The 23,444-nt window shown below is 48.1% G+C and overlaps 1 long non-coding RNA gene across 1 annotated transcript in view; it reads left to right on the top strand.

The window, feature by feature from the left end:
- LOC308519504 overlaps positions 1 to 23,444 on the top strand; it is a 112,949-nt gene that overhangs the window by 49,831 nt on the left and 39,674 nt on the right. Inside the window, exon 2 of the long non-coding RNA XR_013995995.1 lies at positions 3,277 to 3,448. This is a non-coding gene — a long non-coding RNA (uncharacterized lncRNA). The remainder of the gene's footprint in view (positions 1 to 3,276; positions 3,449 to 23,444) is intronic.

A 23,444-nucleotide genomic window follows, 5' to 3' on the forward strand; every position in this document is an offset into this window, starting at 1 on the left:
ACCACAGTGTACCCATCCAAAATTCTCCACAGTGTACCCATCCAAAATTCTCTACAGTGTACCCATCCAAAATTCTCCACAGCCATGAGGGGGAAATGGGTGCTAGAGATAGACACTTGTTGACAAGGTGAAATATTACGAAAATATTGATAAGTGAAAAAAAGGAAACTTTATAAAACAACATATATGAGCGGGGGGTAGGGGGATAATGTGGAAATAAGGACACATGTGTAATATCTTAATCAATAAAAAATATATTTAAAAAATAAAAATAAAACAACATATAAAATATTATTCTATAGTCTTTAACACACATGTACATACAGATATTTTGAAACACATGCATGAAAAAAGGGAGTTCTACCAAAACATTATAGTGGTTTCCCTGGGAGTTGGCACATGGATTCTCTTCCTTCCTTTCTTCCTCCCTCCCTCCCCGTTTCTTTCCTCTCTCTCTCTCTCTCTCTCTCTCTCTCTCTCTCTACCTCCTTACACTTGTGGTAAAGTCCATTTTGGAAGCAATAAAAAGACAAATTAACTAACTATATAAGCAAGTGTGAAAAATAGAGCAGTAATGATAAAAGCATTCAGACTTCGGATACCTCCTGTAATAACCTCTCTCCTTAGATGATTATAACCCCCGGCCCTCTAATGTTTCTGAGTTCTCTTCACAAACCTCACACATGCCATTCATTCTATAATTTTAAAAAAAATTGTATCAGTCTTCAGGGCATGGGTGAGGCCAGTGATTGCCACTAACACATTACGCAGATGAGGAAACCGAGGCCCAGAGAAGGGTTGTGACTTATTCCAAAGTCACCCTACAAGTGTGAGGCAGAGTGGGCTTCAGCCCTGCCTCTAGATCCCTCTTGTCTTGGGGTGCCCTCAGGAATTTGGGGTAGCTGAGCCAGAGCTTTGGCCGTCAGGTGGGATGGACTCTTTTGGGCCCAAATGAATTACTGTTTTGTTTCTGAGAGAGAAGCAAGAGAGACTTAGAGGCAAAAGAGGCACAGTGGCACAAAGTGAAAAAGCAGAACTTAGCCCTGACCGGTTTGGCTCAGCAGGTAGAGCACTGGCCCTCAGACTGAAGGGTTCCGGGTTCCACTCAGGTCAAGGGCATGTACCTTGGTTGCGGGCTCGATCCCCAGTAGGAGGCGTGCAGGAGGCAGCCGATCAATGATTCTCTCTCATCATTGATTTTTCTCTCTCTCTCCCCCCCTCCCTTCCTCTCTATAAAATCAATAAAAATGTTTTTTTAAGGAGAATATAAGCAGAGAAAATGTGTTGGGGTGTGGTGACATTGAAAGGAATGACGAGGATTGCAAAGTTAAGCAAAAGCTAGACAGAGAGGAAAATTAAGTCACATGAAGGAGTTTGGATTTTACCCAAAGGCTGGTGGGAAAGCACTAGCGGGGAAGCTGCATGACCAGCTTTGGCTTTAGAAGGCTCACTCCGAGCTGATTGGCAGCATGGCGAACAGGTAGGAGTATTGCTTTACATGAGGTGAAAAATGAAGGCGGTATGAAGTGAGGTCGTTGTGGTGACAGTGGGGATACGTGAATGATCTGACAGCACAGGGTGACAGAAAAGGTCATATCAAGGTTGACATTTAGGTTTCTGGCTTGAGCAACTAGCTAGATGGTGGTGTGATTCACTGAGCTAGATGAAGAATAACAGGAATTCTGTTTTATACATATTGAGTTTGAAGTCCTTGTAAACTGAGTCCAAATGTCCAATGTTCAGATGGACACACGGGTTTGTTACTCTGAGCCAGAGATCCCTATTTGGGACTCAGCAGCAGCGCAGGGGTAATGATTGGAGATGTGGGTGTGAATTACTTAAGAGGAGAACAAGCATGTCAAACTCCTGGCCCGTGGGCCGCATGCCTCGTTTATTTGGCCCGTGTTAGCCTTTGAGTTTGACATGCTTGGCTTAGAATATGAATCACCAACTTGCTCTGAAGTTTTCTGCCTCAGTTTCCTCAACTGCAGAAGAGCAAGCAGTTCCTCAATTGCAGGAAGAACAAACCTGGCCTTCTCCCTGTTGGCCCCTCCACCCTGAGGTGGCTAGAGGGACCCCCTCCTGGAATATTATCTGAGGCTGAGCCACATCTTGTTCTCTATTTTATGCCTCAGGCCTGGCCCCAAGAGCCATCCTCCCCACCCTCACCCCCCACTCTGCTTGGCTCCCACATTCTCCTCACAAGGCCCTGGCTCCCTCATGGAGGTGCTCAACAAGTGCACTGACTGAACGGAAAGGCAGGGAGGAAAAGGCGGCACAGCACTGGCCAGGCACTGGGCTCTGTGCCCCTGCCCCAGTCCTGGCTTATCATGAGACCCAAACCAGTCAGCCAGTCTTCCTCTCTGGGCCTCTGTTCAAGGAGAGTGAAAGCCGCACCTCCACAGTCCTTGCCGAACAAGCATTAGCTGCGCACGGAGCTATGATAAAAGAATTTCGAACTAAGTGCTGGCAGCACCACCGCAGCACGATGGACCCAGAGATGAGTCTGCAGGCAGATCCCTGCCCGTGAATGGAAAAGTGCTCTTAGCCTGCACTTTCCACTGAACAGTGAGTGGGTAATGGTTCTTCACTTCTCTAGGCCTCAGGTTTCCTCTATGTAAAATGGGAGGTCAACTGAAAGGGCCCAGAACAGCCAATTTTTTAAAACAACCACCACAAGAACAACAGTGTTTCTGGCTCTGCTTCTGGCCTCTGAGATGGAAAGCCAGAGGTAGCCAAGAATAACAGTGGGCTTCCATGGGCCCAGGACTTTATAGGTTATACTGGATTCCCAAATACCTAGTGTGATTGCTGCCTCCCCAGGCTTGCCAGAGAGTGGGTGCTTCTGGTGAACAGATCCAGAGAGGGCACGTGTCAAGGAGGGAGGCGCAAAGCCGTGTGGGAGCCTAAAGCATCTGGCCCCAGACTAGTTTGGCCCCTGTGGCCCTGGAGCTGCCCTCTAGCTCCACAGACTGAGCAACATGACCACAGAACAGTAACAGCGGCATCAACAACAACCAACACTTACAAATCACTCAGCTTGTGCCAGAAATGGTAAGTGCTTTACTTGAATGAACACATTTAAACTTCAGGCAACCCTATGAGAGAGATTCTATTAGCATCCCCTGGTTTGCAGATGAGGAAACTAAAGCACAGGGAGATCAAGTAACATGCCCAAGGCGAGGCAGCTAGCAAGCAGCAGAGCTGGGACTTGAACCCAGGCAGCCTGGCCCCAGCATTGGCTCTCTTTAACCAGCGTGTTTCACTGGCTTCCAGGCGAATGGTCCCGTCTCAGCTGCAAGCCTTCCTGCTGCTCCTGTCTCCGCCTCGATACAGGAAGAACTTCCCAGCCCATGCCTGGGACACAACAGAGGGGGACACATTAGGAATATAAGACCAGCATTCCATTGTTAACCCGCCTCCAGGTGGCTCTGTGAAGCTGAATTAGGTGAGTGCCATGACATATTGTTCAAACAGCATCTATCATTGACCTTGTTCATGTGAAACTGAATAAACGCTCCCTCTATCTGCATAGAGACATGACAGGAAGGATGCTCTCCCATGAGACAACAGTGGTTACCTCTGGGTGGTAGGGTTTGTAGGTCTCTCTTTATACTTTCCTATACTTAAAAATATATTTTACAATCACTTACATCATGTCTGTCAAAATAATTTTTTAAAAGTTTTAATAAAGTATCTTAGGGCCAAAGCCAGGTTGGAACCCAGGTCTGTGGGGCTCCAACCCCTCAATTATTTTTTGTTTGTTAATCCTCACCTGAGGATATTTTTCCACTAATTTTTAGAGAGAGTAGAAGGGAGGGAGGATGGGGGAAGAGAGAGAAAGAGAGAGAGAGAGAGAGAGAGAGAGAGAGAGAGAGAGAGAGAAACATTGATGAGACATCCATTGGTTGCCTCCAGCACGATTCCTGACTGGGGCTGGGAATCGAAATTGCAACCCAAGTACATGTCCTTGACCAGGAATTGTACCCGTGACCCTTCAGTGCACAGGCCAATGCTCGAACCACTTAACTACACCGGCCAGGGCCAAACGCTTAATACTTTGATCCTGTCTGTCACACTTCACTGTAATGCTGCTGGGAGGTGGTCCGGCAGGCCATTCCTGCAGGCTGAGGCTGGGGGTCCTTCTGCAGCAGAGCCAGCTTCCAACATCACCACGTCAAGGATCAGCCACCCCGCAGGCTGCCCTCCTTTGGAGGAGGGTGGTAGCTTATGCATTCAGCCTAAACAAAGTAATTTGAGGCACTCTGATAATATTTATGCCATCAGCCCACTTCCAGTGCCTTAAATATCATCACTAACACTTAATAATAAATAACAATAATTAATAATTGGCAAAGGAGCTACCAGTGGCTTTCCCCTTATCTCTATATACTAATATTTTGACAACAATCTTATATTGCTTTATAGTAAGAAAAAATAAATTTTTCAAAATTATAAAATTAGCAGAACTTTAAGTTTTGATCCTTGCCCTGGAACATTAAGGTTTTCTTATTTTTCACATCTCCAGTGTAAAGGCTCAATGCTATAAACATTTTACACACATTATCTATAGTCCTCAGGGATATCTATACTAATAAAAGGGTAATATGCTAATTAGACTGGACATCTTCCGGACATCCTTCCGGACAAAGCCACGGTGGCGGGGGCCAAGGCAGAGGCGGTTAGGGGTGATCAGGCCGGCAGGGGAGGGCAGTTAGGGCAACCAGGCTGGTAGGGAAGGGCAGTTAGGGGGATCAGGCCGGCAGGGGAGGGCAGTTAGGGGTGACCAGGCCAGCAGGCAGAGGCGATTAGGGGTGATCAGGCAGGCAGGCAGGTGAGCGGTTAGGAGCCAGTGGTCCCGGATTGCGAGAGAGATGTCCAACTGCCAGTTTTACCGGCAGTCGGATATCCCCTGAGGGGTTCCCGATTATAGAGGGTATAGGCCAGGCTGAGGGACCTCCCCCCCACCAGGCCTCTAGTACACATATAATACCCTTGCCAAAAAAAAGATCTCATCTGCGTCTTTTAGTGGAGGAGCTGAGCAGCTACAAGGGTAAGTGACCTGCCCAGGGTCACTAAGGTGGGGAAGTCACCCAGTCTGGGTTCAAACTCATGTCTCAGGCCCCAATCAGGGCTCTCTCCCTGAGACTGCTCCTTCCCCCCTCCCCCGTCCCCCTTCCCCTCCACATTACACACATTACCACCTCACTTCTTCCCTGCCTTCCTTTCCAATCTGGCTGTCAGCATCTGCCAGTCCACCCCCTGACCGACCACCATAGAGGAATTGGTTAGTATTTCTTCCACTAGGAGCCTATAAAATGCTTGGGTCCAGTCAGCCACATCCATGCTATAATTAGAAGCACATTTCTGCGGCTCAGTGGTGCCCACACCAGACCTAAGGCCAACATCACACTCCAGTGTGCATGCCAGGAATACCCACCATATAATTTCTACCCTTCTACAAAAGGGGCTCTTTTGCCTTTCCAAAATCACACAAAAAAACCCTCCAGGGGGCAGAGCCCAGGCCCCAGAATTGAAGGCCAGCCCCCTACAATTGGGAGGGAGGCAGGGCTTGGTGGCCCAGGACTAGGCTCAGAACCTGGAACAGAGCACATGGGCACAGAGCTGTGACCCAGGCCCTTCCTCACCTGGAAGCCAGAGAGAAGGGAGGCCAAGGCCACATACTTTTTAGGGCCCAGTTGTTCTGACCCCCAGGACAGAACCTGTCCCCAACCCCACTTTGTGAGGAGGACAGGCCATTGTCCAAGCACATGCTGGGTGCAGGGAATACTGAGATGAAAGACCAGCTCCGCCCACAGAGGAGACAGACACATACTTATAAACCAGAGCCCTTCCACACTGCCTGGCCATGTATGCCTGTATATGAGGGCCCAGACTGTGCAGGAGTCAGGGGAGCAACCAGAGCCTGGGGAGAGGGTCAAGAGCAGGGCAATGAGGAGCCCCATGGGAGAAAATAGCAGGGGCACAGGCATGGGGGCCTGAAATAGGCCCTCCCACCCCAGGTTAGAGAACATCAGCAAGACCGAGACAGTCAGGGTGGGGGGGGGAGAGCTGATAAAGCAGTTGAGTGGGCGGGCAGGGGTTCCTCAAAGGCCATGCTAAGGAGCTTAGACAGTCCCTCTAGGCAACTGAGAGCTGTTAAAGGGTTTTAAACAGGGGGGCAAACGGGTCAGATGTGCATTATGGAGCTGGAACTTGGGAAATTCTGGGGAGAAGTATGAATGAGTGGGGGTGGGCAAGGCTGGGACAGGGGGCTTATTCGGGAATGGGCCCTAATAGGAGGAAAAGAGGCTGAGCCCCTCAGGAAGGGAGAGCAGGCCCAGGCTGAGGAGATATTAGGGAGGCAGAGTCACAGGACTTGGTGACCGACTGTTTCTGGGGAGCAGGGGCCAGCAGGACACCCAGAGTGCCTGACCCGGTTGCTGGGTCCAATGGATGGTGCACCTCCACACGAGCTGGGGCAGGTCTGGAGAGGCGATTAGTACGGTGTTGGACCAGCCTCGTGGGGATGCCTATGGGAGACCTTGAAGTAGTGAGGCCCAGCCCCAGTCCCCCCTCTGCCCTGACTCTACTTTCCCAACCCCAAACCCCACCTCCTACCTCCAGGCTCCATCAGTCTCAGTCCAAAACATCCCACATCTCTAGGGGGCTTTGAAGGCCCCTCCTCCTCCCCTCTCTCCTCCTCCCGCCCCCAGATGTGGGTTTGGCCCAGCCAGGCCAGTTAGGCTGAAGTATGGTCTTCCTGTGCAATAAGCCAGGGGATGCCAGGCGTGCTGTGTCTGGGCACCAAACCCAATGGGGATTGACACACCTTGTGCGACAAAGGCAGTGGTTGGGGGCAACCCCCCATCGGCCCCAGCTGGGAACGCTGGAGGAGAGGTGAACAGAGGAGGAGCCTCTACCCCTTCCTCCCTCGGCACACAGACAGAGTCCCTGCCCATCCTCACACCAACCCTGAGAGCAGGGCAAATGCTGGACCCCGCTGCTGAGATGAGGACACTGAGGCCCAGAGAGGCCCAAGGATGCTTTTATTTATTTTCTTTTTAATATATTTTTATTGATTTCAGAGAGAAAAAGGGAGAGGGAGAGAGAGAGAAAATTAATGATGAGAATCGTTGATTGGCTGCCTCCTGCACGCCCCTTCCCCCCCAACTTCTCTCCCCATCCCACCCCCCACCCCGCCCCGCAGGACTGAGCCTACAACCTGGGCATGTGCCCTGACCAGGAATCAAACCATGACCTCCTGGGTCATAGGTTGACGCTCCACCACTGAGCCACACCAGCTGGGCTGATGCTGTTTTTCTGTCACCTTCCCCTTTGGCCTCTGTGTCCGCCTCTCAATGAGGGGGCCCCGTGCGGCTCCCGGAAGAGACTAGGAAGGTGCCTTGGAGCAGGTTCTGCCGCTGCTCTGCCCTGAGGTCTAGAACCCTCCTGAACCCACCTGGGCCTCAATCTGCTCAAGAAAACGAGCACCAGGTGCCCACCTCCCCAGGGGCCAAGAGGGCTGAATGAGGGCACGGAGGTTACAAAGTATATTTCAAACCCACACACAACAGGTCTGTCTCCAGAGAGGGGGAACTTGTAATTCACATACTGATTATTCCATAAGGAGAATGCATTTTTGGATCACTTGTATAATTTTAAAATAGCACCAAAAATTCATTCTTAAAATCCCACAGCAAGTCTGTAGCAGAGCAACTCCTGAGCACCAGGCCTGGCTCTACACACTCACCAGACACCCCTCAACCCCAGCCTGACCCCTGGAAAACACCCCCCTTTGTTCCCCACCCTGGGCCAGTGCTGCCCCTGGCAAAGGGCTGGGGGCCACTTTCCCAGCACTGAGCCCAGCTCAGCCGGGTGGGACACAGTGGCGACAGCTGATAAGGCCTGTTTAGTTCTGTCTGCCGCAGGCCTGGGGGGAGGCCCAGGCGGCAGACAGTGTGGCTGTGGCCTCTTCCCCTTCCTGGGCCAGTGTGGTGCCCCCCAGACTGGAGCAGCCCTTGCCAGGCCCCTGTTTAGAATGAGCAAGGTGTAGGGGTGAGCACAGGCATGCATGGCTGTTGGTTTAGATTATTTTATATTTGGTGTAAGTACTACATTCTCTGAATTCAAAAAGCTCCATAGGGTTTCCCTCCCTTATTTTCAGCATCTCCACCCCTGGTGCTCTCTCCAGAGGCCACCACTGTGGTAAGACTTGCAGATGGACAAGCAACTATACACGTATGTCCTTGCCTTGCTGCCCCTGCCTCTTCCCTCCAGCCCTTGCACGAGGGTGTCCTGGGTGCATGTGCTGTGTTTCTGGACAAGCCCTGGTCCACATGTGCCACATTCTCATTGGCCACCAGCTCTGCTCACATGCCATTCTTCTTCCTGGCACACGTTCCTCTCTTTTCCCCCACCCATCACTCCCTACACCCCTTCTTTCCTTCTTTGCTCCGCTTATTCTTTTTTTAATAATTCTTTATTGTTGAAAATATTACGTATGTCCCATTTTTCCCCCATTGACCCCTCCAGCCCACCCTCCGCCCAACCCTAGGCCCTCACCACCTGATTGTCTGTGTCCACGGGCCATGCATATATGCATACAAGGTTCTTGGTTGATTACCTCCCACACACCCACCCTCTCCCTCAGAGATTCTGCACTCTGTTCCATGCTTCCATGTCTCTGGATCCACTCCATTCATCAGTTTATTTTGATACTTAGATTCCACATATGAGTGTGATCATGTGATACTTGTCTTTCTGTGACTGGCTTATTTCACTTAGCATGATACGCTCCAGGTCCCTCCATGCTATTTCAAAGGGTAAGAAATTCTTCTTTTTTACTGCTGTGTAGTATTCCACGGTATAAATGTACCAGTTTTTTAGTCCACTCATCTACTGACGGGCACTTGGGCTGTTTCCAAATCTTAGCTATTGTAAATTGTGCTGCTCAGCTTATTCTTCCTCATCCTTTAAGTATCAGCTTAAATGCCCTCCCTCTGGAAGCCCTCCCTGATTCCCAGGCTTTAGTCCTCCCCTGCTGGGAACTTCCCTGACACCCCAAACGCTTTTTGACCACGCCCACCGGGAATAGCACTCTCACAGTAGGGTGGCCAACTTGTCCCACTTTACCATAGACGTTCCCAGTTTGGGGACTGATAAGACCACAATGCAGGACAGCCCTCGGCTCTGACAAATGAGGACAGTTGGTCACCCGCGCAGACACAAAGCTTCGTGAGGGCCAGGAAGGACTCTGCCTTATCCATCCCAGGCTCTCCAGAACCTACAGGCTCCATAAGTATTTGTTGCATCATAAAAAGAACAGCCCACTTACGTAGCAATTACTCTATGCTGGGCACTGTTCTGAGTACGTTATACACATAAACTCATATAATCTTCAAAACAACCCAGGGAAGCAAAAGAAGGCTCCAGGAGGTTAAGGCACTTGCCCAAGGTCACACCGTGAGTGAGGAGTAGAGTGAGGATTCAGGGTCTTTACCGAGGCCACTCTGGGTCACCCAGGCTGACAGGAAGAGGCTCCTGCAGAGGAACAAGCCCCAGGCTCCCACACCCTGCAGTGTGCAGGATTCCAGGGACCTCTCTGAGTCTCTTTCCTCAACTGTCAAGTGAGAATAATAATATTTATCTCATAAAATTGTTTGTGGATTCAGTGAATTACTAATGTAAAGTCCTTAGAAGACTGGTGACTGCTATTTCATTTTTATGCTGTGCCATCTTCCTAAAATGCCCTTCCCCACAATACGGTGAAATCCAGTGCTCTTCAAGCCTCTCCTGCCCTGTGACTCACACCTGCTCCTGTGTGTCTGAGATCAGGGAACACTCTGCACCTTGCAAGCTACTGACTCATCTATCATTTGTCATAAAGAAAAAAAAAAAAACAAGTAACACAACCAGACCTTTAACCTAACCAGTTACAATAAACCGGCCATCACAAGGCAATCCCAGGATTGTGGAGACCTGGCTGAGTGGCTTCTGTCAGGAGATTTGGGGTATGAGTGGGGAAGGGGAGGGTGTGGTGAATAGGAGTTGCCATGGTCAGGGGTTGGGTCCCAGCTCCTTTATTAGTTAACGGTGTGACTCTGTGCTCAGAGACTGCTGTTCTTCGTCTGGAAAATGTGGTACAAGCCCCATCCTCACAGCGCTATGAGGAAGATGCGTTTCGGTAATCCACGGAGGCACTTCCTCAGGACCATGAATGGCCATACTATGTGCAGCTGTGTATCTTTAGAGAGGAACTAGCCCTCTAAGTACCAGTTTCCTCACCTACAGATCTGCTGAGGAAGAAATGGAGGCAGTAAACCTAGCTCACACCATGGTTGAGAGCAAAGTACCTACCAGGGCATCTGGACAACGGTAGATGCTGCAGACAAGGTGCTTCCTTCCTTACTCCCTCTCCTTCCTGAGGGGAGAGACACAGGTGGGGAGGACTGGGTTACGTGTCACTCCTAAGCTACGTTAGGCAAGTCACCCAGTTCAGCTGGACTGGAAAGGGAGAGGAAGGAGAGAGGGGGAGAAATAAGGGAGTGAGGAAAAGAGGGAGGAAGAGATGGTAGGAGGTAAGGGGGAAGGAAAGAAGGATGGGAGGAAGGAGAGAAGGAAGGAAGAGAGAGAGAAGGAAAAAAAAGAAGGTAATTAAGAAAGAAAACCAGAAAGTAACATCACCCACATCAGTCATCCAACATAGGGCTGCTGCAAGCCCAGCAGACCAAGAGACATAAGGGTGGAGGGCTGGGTGGGCAAATAATGTTATCTGTTCAATCTGTACTAACATGAGCTTCCCAAATTGGGAATCAAACTCCATCTTCTCCCCCTAGATCTTCCCAGCCAGCCATGCAGGGATACCAGTTCAAAATTTCCTTGACAGAAATCTGCCACATTAAAATATGGGGTAGAAAAAAGGAACAAAGTTGGATGCCTCACACTTCCTGATTTCAAAATATATTACAAATCTACACTAATCAAAACAATATGGTACTAGCTAACGACCAACATACACCAATGGCATGGAATAGAGAGCCCCAGAGCAAACCTTCGCATATATAGTCAGATGATCTTGGACAAGGATACCAAGGCTGCATAATGGGAAAAGGATAATGACTTCAACAAATGGTGCTGGGAAAATAGGGTAACCACATGCAAAAGAATAAAGATCCTTACATTTCACCATATACAAACACCAAATCAAAATGGGTTTATGACCCATGTAAGACCTGAAAATATAAAACTACTAGTATAAAGCATAGGGAAGAAGCTTCTTAACATTGAACTTGGCAATGATTTCTTGGATATGACACAGGCAACAGAAGCAAATATAACAAAGGGGACTGCATCACACTTGGAAAGTTTCACACAGCAAAGAAAATAATCAACGGGGTGAAGAGGCAACCTACAGAATGCAAACCATATATCTAGTAAGGGGTTAATATCCAGAATATATAAAGAACTCCTATAACTCAATAGCACACACACAAAAAACAAATAACTCGATTTAAAAATGGGCAAAGGACTTGAATAGACATTTCTCCAAAGAAGACATTCACATGGCCAATGAGCATATGAAAAGATACTCAACACCACTAACCATCAGAGAAAGGCAAGTCAAAACCACAATGAGATGTCACCTCACACCCGTTAGGGTGGTCACTATCAGAGAAACAGAAAACAGCAAGTGCTGGTGAGGATGTGGAGAAACCAGAACCCTGTGCACCGCTGGAGGGAATGTAAGAGAGCATAGCCACTGTGGAAAACAGGAGGGTGGGTCCTCAAAAATTAAAAATAAAATTACAGCCAGTGCAAATAATCAAGATTAATGAAGGGGTGGGGGAGCTCATGAAGACAGATTTCAGCTCAACGTAAGGGAGCATTTTCTAGTAACTAAAGGGTCTCAACAAGGGGATGAGTTAAAACAATAAAATAACAGGAGTGTTTCCAATCTGCGGCCCAGCAATTGTCATCAGTTTGGACTCAAATAAACTCATAAAAATTCAAAATAAAATAACGTAAGATCCAGCAATTCCACTTCTTGTATCTTGGTCCATATATGGCTGCGTAAGGAAGTAGTCTAGACTGAGCGGCTTATAAACAACAGAAGTTTACTTCTCACAGTTCTAAAGGCTGGGAGTCTTAGGTCAGGGTGCCAGCATAACCAGGTTCTGGTGAGAGCCCATTTCTGGGTTGCAGGCCATTGACTTCTCACTATATCCTCACCCACTGGGAAGCAGAGAGCTAGCTAGTGCTTTGGTCTCTTCTTCCAAGGGCACTAGTAACACTGATGAGGGCTCCACACTCATCACCACCCAAAGGCCCCACCTCCAAGTATCATCACATTAAGATTAGGGTCTCAACATCTGAATTTGAAGACACAAATATTCAATCCATAGCAGTATGTAGTCAAAAGAACTGAAAACAAGCTCTCAAAGCTATATTTTCACATCCATGTTCATTGTAGAATTAGTCACAATCACCAAGAGGTGAAAGCAGCCTAAATGTCCACTGGAGAATCAACAAAATGTAGTATACACAGGCAGTGGAATGTCATTCCACCTTTAAAAAGAAGGAAATTTGTCATGTTATAACATGGATGAACCCTGAGAACGTTATGTTAAGTGAAACATCCATCACAAAAATACAAACACTTCATGATTCCTTTAATATGAGGTCTCTAAAGTAGTCAAATTCATAGAAACAGAAAGAATATGGTGTCCAAGGGCTGAGAGGAGGGGGTTGTTCAATGGGTACAGAGTTTCAGTCATGTAAGATGAAAAAGTTCTAGAGATCTGCTGCACAATATGCATAGAGCTAACACTAGGTACTGTGCATTTAACAGTCATTAGGATGGTAATTTTATGTTATGTGTTTCTTATCACAATAAAAAAAATAGAAAGCACAAACCTAATTACACACACACACACACACACACACACACACACACACACTAGGGAGAGAGTGCCACCATTCTACCTCAATTTCTGGTCCTTGTCCATATTTCCTCCTTGCAATCACAGTACACAAACACCACTGTATAGTTCAGGGGAAAAAATACTCTATTGTTTTTTCACTGCAAAAGTAATAATGTTCATTGTGAAAAATGCAAACAATAGTGACATGTAAAAATAAAAACCCACTTCAGCACACCCTCCAGCTCAGAAGTGACCTCCCACAGTCAGCCATGTCCTTTCCCAGCCTTCTTTTACACACTTACAAACACAGGCTCTTTGTTTTCACACAATGGAGCCACAGGGCTTAGCTATTGCCTTGCAACTTTTCTTCTTCTTTTGTTTAAATATATTTTTCTTGATTTCGGAGAGGAAGGGTGAAGGAGAGAGATAGAAACATCAATGATGACAGAGAATCATTGATCAGCTGCCTCCTGCACGCCCCCTACTGGGTCATGTGCCCTGACCAGGAATCAAACCATGACCTCCTGGTTTATAGGTTGATGCTCAACCACTGAGCCACACCAGCCGGGCAACAACTTTTCTTCTTTTGTTGTATGTGATCAATATTACTTAACTGCAATTCTCCAGACTACAACGATTCATGTGCTGGAACAAGCCAGAAGTCAGAGAGATGGGAAGCAGGAAAATGCCATGCCTCTCTCTTCCCATCACCAGCAACTATCGAGAACAGGCTGGTAGAAACCTTTCCTTAGGTTCATATGCAGGGAAGAAAGGGTTTACTCCCCTCATATGTAAAATTCCTACAAATGAAATGGAAAAAGTCAAACTATCAAAAATGGGCAAATAGATTGGTGGTTACCAGAGGCGGTGGGAGAAGTGGGTGAAGGAGGGCCAAAGGAACAAACTTCCATTATAAGATAAAGAATCCTGGGGTCCAGCTGGCGTGGCTCAGTGGTTGAGCATCGACCTATGAACCAGGAGGTTACGGTTAATTCCTAGTCAAGGCACATGCCTGGGTTTTGGGCTTGATCCCCAGTAGGGGGCATGCAAGAGGCCGCTGATTACAGAATCTCTCATCAATGATGTTTCTCTCTCTCTCTTTCTCTCTCTCCCTCCCTCCCTCCCTCTTCCTTTCTCTCTGAAATCGATAAAAACATATTAAAAAAAAGAAGTCCTGGGGATGTAATGTAGAACATGGTGACTGTAGTTAATAATAATACTGTATTGCATATTGGAAAGTTGCTAAGACAGTACATCTAAAATGTTCTCAATACAGAAAAAAATCTGTAACTATGAGATGATAGACATTAACTAAATTTATTGTGGTAATCACTTCACAATGTATACATATATCAAATCATGTTGTATACCTAAAATTTATACAATGTTATATGTCAATTATATCTCAATAAAAATAAAAGTGAAAAAAATCACTTGCCACTTTTTTCAATATATGTACCCACTTTTCTTTAAGCTCAGACAAGCATAACCAACATATTTACCCTCAGGAAGGCTTGGAGGCTTCCTTCTGTCACACACACACACACACACACACACACACACACACTTTTCTTAACACAAAATGGAATCATACTTTACACACTACTGCATAACCACCTTTTGTTGCAAAACAGAATATCACAGACAACCCCGAAAGTCACTGCATGTAGATGCAAAGAACCTACCAGCTCATTCTAGTGGTCCACAATATTCCCCAGGACAGATGTAACCAAATGTATCCACCCATATCCCTAGCGGTGGACACTGAGATTGTCACTGTGAAGAACTTCACAATTGAAAAAGTCTTTTTATGGATAAAGTTCTGAAAGTGGGATTGGTGGAGCAAAGGGCATGCCCATTTCTTTTTTTCTTTCCTTTTTATTTCTTTTAGTATGTTTTTATCTATTTTAGAGGGAGAAAGGAGAGGGAGAAAGAAACATCAATTATGAGAATTATTGAACAGCTGCCTCCTGCATGTCCCCTACTGGGGATCGAGCCCGAAACCCGAGCATGTGCCCTGACCAGGAGTCAAACCAGTAATGGGTTGATGCTCAACCGCTGAGCCACACTGGCTGGGCCCCATTTCTATTTTAATAGTGCTTGGTGGAGAACGGTATTTTGTTTATATTTTTATTTGCATCTCCCCAGCAATTGGAGTGGTCATGTGTTTTTCTCATGTTTGTATTTTCTCTTCTGTTTCGTGCTTTGTCCATTTTTCTATTGTTTGGCTTTTCTAATTAATCTGTAGGAATTCTGTATGACGAATTATGAGGGATATGAGGCATGGACACTATCTATCCTATGCACAACAAATATTTCTCCCCATCTATTATTGTCTCTAGACTTGTTTGTGGAGTCTCTCACCATGTTGACATTTTAAAATTTTATATGATCTAATCTGCCTTTTCCTTTATGGTCCTAGTTTCCGGGCTTGCTTGAGAAGATACTCCCTGCCCCCACGATTATACAAAACTTTTCCTAAATATTTACCATGCATTATACTTCTAATTTTTCATATTTAAGAAATTTACCCAGAATGATACTACTTTCTATCTTATCATGGGCAACCTTCCTAATTAGCTTACACTGTTTATCTCGCTCTTTTTAAATGCTGCATCCTATTCCATTGAAAGATACACTAACTTATTTAATTTGGGGTATTTTTGGATACTGAAGTTATTTCCGGTTTTAAATACTCTTTAATAACAGCTACCATTATTGAGTGCTCATACATAGCGGCGCAGACATAACTACATTGCACTTAGCTTATTTAACCTTCACATCAAGTGTGGGGTAGGTCCTACCATCTCTTTTTATAAATGAGGAAATACATCTTGTCAAGCTCACACAGCTGAGAAATAAGTGGTAAATCTAGGATTCTGATCCAATCCAAGGTGAAAAGACTCAAAAATCCCACTCTTAACCACCATATGCACCTTCGCTAGTATTTACAAATATGACCTGAAATATCCCATACTTTGGCTTCTGTAAGGACAGAGGAAGGGGGAAACAAACATTTCTTATGTCCTTCCTCTACCCCAAGCTCTGTATTAGAGACTTTCACAGGTTGTCTCCTGGAGTTCTCACAAAAGTCCTTTAAGTGGTGGGTTATCCACTTCAAAGCGGAAACTCAGCGAGGTTACGCCACTCACCAAGCTCTGTCGGTGACTGTGGTGGGTTCAAGCCCAGTTCTATGCTACTCGAGTCTTCCAATGTTCACTTAGAAAGATGTTCGCCAGCTTTACAAACAACACATTGATGAACCCATAGCTTTGTTTTTCCTTTTGCTACTGCTGCACCATTTCCTTGGGATACGCTCCCAGAGTCAGAGAGTATGACTGCTTGAAGGGCTTTCCACCTGTACTGCCAAATTGTTATCACAAAGAGCTGCTCCTCCTTCTCTCCACCAGCACGATGGGGGGCTTCGTGTCCCACAGACTCAAACATTCAGGTGGGAAACTGAGCTTCCAAGAAGGTGCCACATTTAACTCATTGAGCCCCTAGCATAAGCATTTTAGAGCGAACTGGGGGGGGAAAGGCCGTCTTTTAACTAAAGGGCAAATCTGACCCAAAAAAACCATTACTGATGCGGTACCCCTTGGGGAAAGCGCTCCCATCAGCTGGGCCCGGAATGGGGGAAGCCAGGGGAAGGGCCAGCCCAGGGTGTAGGGCCCGGTGGGGAAAGGGGGGTGGGGGGCAGGGCCTGGACCCGGCTCTGCCCCCATCCCGACGCCCGCGGGGCCTTAGGCCCTGGCGGGGGAGGCGATGAGTGGGGAGCGCCTGTCACCACGGCGGCCCGGCCAGGCGGGAAGGCGGGAAGAGGCCCGGCCCGGCGAGAGGAGATAACGCGCCAGGAGCTCCGGCCGCCCCGCCGAGACTCAGAGACGCCGCGGCCCCGGGAGATAGAGTCGCCCGGGCCCGGGCGGGGCTCCGGGGCCCACGGCCGGTCTCCTGGCCGCCCACGTGCAGGGCCGCCGCAGCCGGACCACCGACCTGCCCCCATCCGCGCGGGATCCTGGCCCCGCCGGTACACCCCAGTGACCCAGACAAAAGTTTTCTCCCGGGACATCAGTCAATAACCCCTCAATGCAGGGCGTGTGGTGGGCGCTTTGAGTGCGCAAGGGCCCCTCTGTCACCGAGCGTGGCCCTCCCAGGGCTCCAGAGGAAGGCGGTGGTGACGTGACCCCTCCCCACAGATGGGGTTAGGTGGGGACAGGGTCCAGAACCCAGAATGCCCTTCTCTCCTACAGCCCCACCATGAGGGGCTTCTCCCCCTTCAAGGCTGTTGGGAAGTCTCTAACAGTAGCATTTGTATTCTGCCTTTTCAGATTCCTCAAATTCCCAACATAAAATTCAGCTGGCGGCCAGACAGCCAGGGAGGAGGAGGGCAGGGAGAGCGCACAGGGGCAGCCAGGAGCCATAAACTGGCCCCAGCCCTCTGCACAGAGAGGGGGTGGGGAGAAATTCTCTCATACACACACACACACACACACACACACACACACACACGGAGCCTCCCTTTAATCACCCCACTGCCAAAACCAAACGTCTGGAGACAACAGCAAACCATCCTGACTTCTCTGCCTGGCATTCAAGGCCCTGCCCATCCTGGCACTGACCGTCCGGTACCTGCCAGGCCTCCATAGCACCCCTTCCACGGCACACAATTTGCCTGCTGCAATGTCTCGCTCGCTGGCCCTCTTGGTTCCTTGGCAATCCTAAAGGGTTTAACTCTTCATGGTACTTTCCTAAGAGATTTTCAAGTATTTTTGTTGTTTTTGTTTGTTTTGCATTAAACTGCCTTAAGAACCATACTGTCTGGGCCCTAGCTGGTTTGGCTCAGTGGATAGATCCTAGGCCTGTGGACCAAAGGGTCCCAGGTTTGATTCTGGTCAAGGGCAGGTACCTTGGTTGCAGACTCCTCCCAACCTGGGCCCTGGTCGAGGCTGGTGCAGGAGGCAACCAATCGATGGATTTCTCTCACATTGATGTTTCTCTCTGTCTTTCCCTCTCTCTTCCACTCTCCCTAAAAATTAATGGAAAAACATCCTCGGGTGAGGATTAAAAAGAAAAGAACCATATTCACTGTAACACAGCTATGGTTGATAGCGTGCCTACTGTGTGCCAGGCCCTTTCATACACTATCAAACCTTGTCAACAACCCCAGGAGATAGGTGATATCACTCCCATTGACACATAAGGAAAAACTGGTTCATTAACTTGTCCAGGGTCACAGAGCCAGGAATTGGGTTGGCCTAACTCCAGGTTCAGGCAGAACATGAGTAAAAGGCACCTGACTAGGAGACCTTTGTTCTACTAGGTATCTGGCACTAACTCGGTATGACTCCTCTTGGACAAGTCCCTCCCTTTCTCTGGGCCTCAGTCTCCTGGGAGAGAAGTGGAGACGATGAGCGTGCCTCCTTCCCAGGGCAGTTGTGGGCTCTGCAGAGAAGGATGTGGGGCTGGGCCCACAGGCCATCCCCTTCTCCTGGAGAAGTCTGGTTTATAGGCATGCCCCTTCCCCGCTAGCTTTTAGGCACTGACGCATGGAAACTGAGTTATCTGTGTCCCCTGCAACCCAGGCAGGCCTCTCCTGGAAACAAGTCTCCCATTTCCTTCTGGCACATGGGTAATACAACACCATCAGTCTCTGGGCCCTCGGCTTCCATTCTCTGTGCCTGGTCCTGTTCCTCCCTCCTCTCTTCCCCCAGACGCTCAGGGCCCTGCTCCCCTCTCCTCCCCATTCAAACTTGCTCCAGGATAAGCCACTCATCAGTCAGTTACAGGCCATCGAGTATGACTCCAGTTACCAGGAAGCTCTTTCCCAAAGAGGCATGTTATCAGCCTGGGACTCTGGACAGTTACTAATTTGGGGGTAGTAGGCCCCTCCCTCTCCCCAGGCAGGAAGGCTGGTCCTGCCCAGTGAATCTGGAATTCCATATTTTTATATTTTTATTGGTTTTTTTCCCCCTCCCTCCCTCCACATCCTGAGCTGGGAAAGAGGGTTTATATGAGCCCACTAATTAACAGAGAACAGAAGCCTTTTTATTTCATAAATAAAAACATAGATACACTGTATGAGTAGAAATGCAGAATGTTCCCTGGAGAATGTTTAAACTTTTAAAAATATTCCCCCAAGGGTCTGGGTAGGTGAGTCCTGAGGGTTTTTTCCATGAAAGACCTGGGGGGGGGGGGAGTGGCTGTCCCTTAGGAGAAGGGACTTCGGTGGGCTCTGAGCTGGGCCCTTTTGCAGCGTGGCCCCAGCTCATAGTGGCCCTCTGTGTGCTCCTTCCCGCCCAGCTGTACCAGCCTCTCTCCACATGGGTTTCTTTGCTGGGCTCTGGGCAGAGGTGAGAGAAGAGTTAGTCACAGCGGGCTCCAGGTCTAGTGGGCCCGGTTCCGGTGAGGTCAGATCACTGCTCTCTCTGGACTTTTCTCCATCTGAGGGATGGAAAGGGCAGGTGAGATGAGCCTTGGGGTCTCCTACAACACTAAAGTCCTGGGCTGCCATTCAGAGGCTGTTCTAGCAGCTGAAGGCAGACCCAGAGCTCCCCTGTAGGTGGCTGGACTTGGACATACAGGCAGATGTGGGTTTAACCTCATGACAACACAAAACAGCCTCTCCCTTTCTGCCAATAGTCCGGACACATGAACGGAGGCTCAGTGCTGGCCACCAGGCCGGGAAGAAAGCCGAGCAGAAGTGAATCATACCTTTCTGCAAATTTGGAAACAGGTCTAGAGCAGCGATTTTCAGCCAGTGTGCCTCAAGCATTTTTAAAACATGCCATACCAGACCATTTAATCAGAGGCACTGACCTCTTTTCCCTTAGACTGTCAAATTTAAAAATGACAACAGCCAACACAGTAATGTCTGGTGTGAATGAATCAAAATTATGCCTTTTTTGGGGGTCAGATCGGCAAAAATTATATTTGTGGATGTGCCACAGAATTTCAGTGATTAGTTTATGTGTGCCATGAAATTAAAAAGATTGAAAATCTCTGGTCTAGGGAAATCAACTCTGTCACAATCCCAGGGCCTTGGGAAGCACAAAGTACAAGTTGAGTGATCATGACTCAGTTTCCCTGGCTGCGACCCTTGGCTAATGGGAAGGTTGTGAGGACACATTGGAGGAGAGGCCACTCTAAAATACAAGATGAAACCAGCTCCTCTTCCTTGAGTGCAATGGCCTGAGTGGGGCCATCTGGTGGCCAGGCCTCATCACTACAGAGCTCCAAAGGCTGGGAGGCTCAGAGTTTTCTAGTTTGATTTCCCAGAGTTTCCAGAAACAATCTGAAAGAATTTTTAGCCCTGATCATGATGCAGCCGGAACTCAGAGGAAGCCGAGTTGGCTGCTGGAGCAGCTTCCACTCTGTCTGACACAGGAAGGGCTTCTTCCTACCTGGTCTCCAGGGATCCGGAGTGCCAGGCTGCTGTGGAAACATCTGCATCCCACCCCAGAGATCCCTGTACCATAGCACGATGGGGAGACTGAGGGGCTAGAAAGTCCAGTCTTTGGCTGCAGACACATAGATAATAGGGAAGAGGACAGGCCCCAGGAGTAATTGAGTATTTAATGTGTACAGCAAAGCCTAGCTTGCTGTGTGACTTTGTACAAATGACACACCATCTCTGAGCCTGTTTCATTAGAAAAGGAGGTATGCTGTGCAGATCAGATAACATCATGTGTGCAAGCGGCTTTGCACATCATGATAATGAGCTGTGCTTAATAATTATTTTTCCAGTAGATATTTCCACTGTTACTCCTCATCCTCTCTGGTGAGGGGCCCTCCTAGCACCACTTCCCGGAATAGGACACAGGACACTTGAACAGCTTGCTCTGGAATACGTTTAGTAAGTGGCCAGTCAGGAATTCAAACACCGGCTATTTCAGGAAATGCACACTGAAGTCAGAGGGGCACTGAGGTGTGATGCTAGAGGACTACTTCCGTCTGGTTCCAAGAAAAGAAATAATATGGGCAAATGAGAATAATGAAGCAAAATGGGACAGAATGTAAACAATTGGTGAATCTGGCTATACAGGTTATAGGGGAGTGAGTGCTCTGTTTTCATTTTGCAACTTTTTCATAAATTTGAAATTATATCAAAAAAATGTTTTAAAGCCCTGCTATTTCAAAGCTCTACCTAGTTTCCTCCTCGCACTCCTGGGGAGCAGATGAACCCAGGCCTCTCCGAGATCTTTGCTCCAGACCAGTGGCCAGTTCCCCAGTCGTCTGGTGGAAAACGTGACTGCTGGCAACAGCCCTGCAATCCCTCCGTGGAGAGCCAGAGGCACCCTGCCGGGCAGCCAAGCTTCCTCAGGGCCTCTCCCAACCTCCTGTCTCCCAGCGCCCCCCCTCCCCCCAGGTCCCAGCCAGGCTGTGGTGCAAGGCTGAGGTGGGGTTTATTTATAAGTTCCCGCTGATTATGAATCACTGGAGGAACTGCTTGCAGACTGGAGACAAAAGTCTGGGGCCGCCTGGCCAAGAGGAAACACTCTTTACATTCGACTTTCCCTTTGGCACAGGCCTCCCCACGCCGGGCCGGGCCAGACTCTGCCAGCCCCTTCTGTTCTCAGAGGCAGAAGTCCTGTCGGGCTGTCCGCCTTGCTGTGTAAACAGGACCCAGGGATGGCGGCCCGGCCCCACACTGGAAATGAGCCTGCCTTCCTCCTCACATCCGGAGACTCCTCAGAGTTCAGATGAGGGCTCTTGGGTAGGAGCAAGGAGAAGCTGGGGTTTTGCCCTCTGTGGTCTTCATCAGACTTGACGAAGGGTCAATAGACACATGGAGGAGCAGAACCACCCGACCACGCCCCGTCCGCTCCCTATTATAGTTCACAGTTTAGTTCATTCAGTGAACATGTACTGAGCACCTACTATGTACCAGGCTCTGAGTAAGGTGCCTGTGAGGCAGGGGAGCATGGACATATCTTATTCATATCATCATTAATTCTGTTCACTCAACTGTAAGCTTATTAAGAGCAGAGTTAATCTTTTTTTTATCATTTTTTAAATAATTATTTATGATCAAAGTATTACATATGTCCCCTTTTTCCCCCCACTGACCCTCTCCAGCCCACCTCCTCCCCCTCTGCCCCGCCCCAGACCTTCAGCACCCTACTGTCTGTGTCCAAGGTTATGTTTATATGCATACAAGGTCTTTGGTTGATTACCTCCCACCCACCCACGCAACCTCTCCTGTCTTCCCTCTGAGATTCCACACTCTGTTCCATGCTTCCCTGTCTCTGGATCATCAGTTTATTTTGTGACTTAGATTCCACATATGAGTGTGATCATGTGATACTTGTCTTTCTCTGACTGACTTATTTCACTTAGCATGATATGCTCCAAGTCCCTCCATGCTGTCTCAAAGGGTAAGAGATTCTTTTTTTTTTTTTTTTTACTGCTGCATAGTATTCCATGGTATAAATGTAACACAGCTTTTTTATTCACTCATCTACTGATAGGCATTTTGGCTGTTTCCAGATCTTAGCTATTGTAAATTGTGAAGGGAAGAGTTTATCTTGATTCATGATTCATCTGGTCCTAAAAAGTGCCTAGCATGGTACCCACACATAGTAGAAGCTTGAAAAGTTGCACTGACCTGGATTAAACCAGGGCAGGTAAACTAGAAGGAGTCCAGCCCACTCCCCTTTCAGGGCCTCTGTCCCCACCCTGCCTTGGCATTCTGTGACCTATTCCTCCTTAGAGCAACTTGGTTTCCCTTTATGAATATCTTGTTTTAAATGTGTTTTTATTTGTTTTAGGGAGAGACAAAAGGAGAAATAGAAAGTGAGAGAGACAGAGATCAGCTGCCTCCTGCATGCCCCCTACCGAGGATCAAGCCCAGAACCCAGGAATTGAACGGTGACCTCTCCATGCAAGGGACGACGCTCAACCCACTGAGCCAAACCGGCCAGGGCCCCTTTATAAATATCTGAACCAGGTTTCTATCTGAATAAATAATCATGTAGGTGATTTGATTTTAGGAAGTGCTAGAAACCCTCACCTCACCTCACCCTGAAAGATCCCTACTGCTCTGAGATGTCACCAACATTGAGGCATTTTCTGAGTTGAGCATTGCCCCCTCTCCAGAAAGTCATCAACCTGATGGTAAATCTCTCCTCTGGTGGGTAGCATCTCTGGGTGAATGAAGGCAGTTCACTCCGGGTTGTTGGCATTGTATCCCCATTTTACAGATGAGAAAACTGTGGCTTAGAGAACTGACATACTTATCAGGGCTGATGCAAGAATTGTCAGGTTTTGAGCTCAGCTCTCTACAGGCAATGCCAGGGATTCTTCACACAGAGTCAAACTACCTTACCTCCCCTTTATCTGATGCCATCTTTAAGCAGGAGGAAAGGAGGAAAACTACATCTCCTTAGATGGGGGCAAGAATGAAAGTCAAGTCCAAAAGCTTGCTATGCCAACCGTTCCAGGCTATGCCCAGTGCAGTCTTCTCATCACCCCATTTATCGATATCCCCATTTAACAGAGGGCAAAACTGAGGCTTGGAGAGGT

The sequence above is a fragment of the Myotis nattereri genome, assembly GCF_964212035.1.
Source record: "Myotis nattereri genome assembly, chromosome: 1".
NCBI lineage: Eukaryota > Metazoa > Chordata > Mammalia > Chiroptera > Vespertilionidae > Myotis > Myotis nattereri.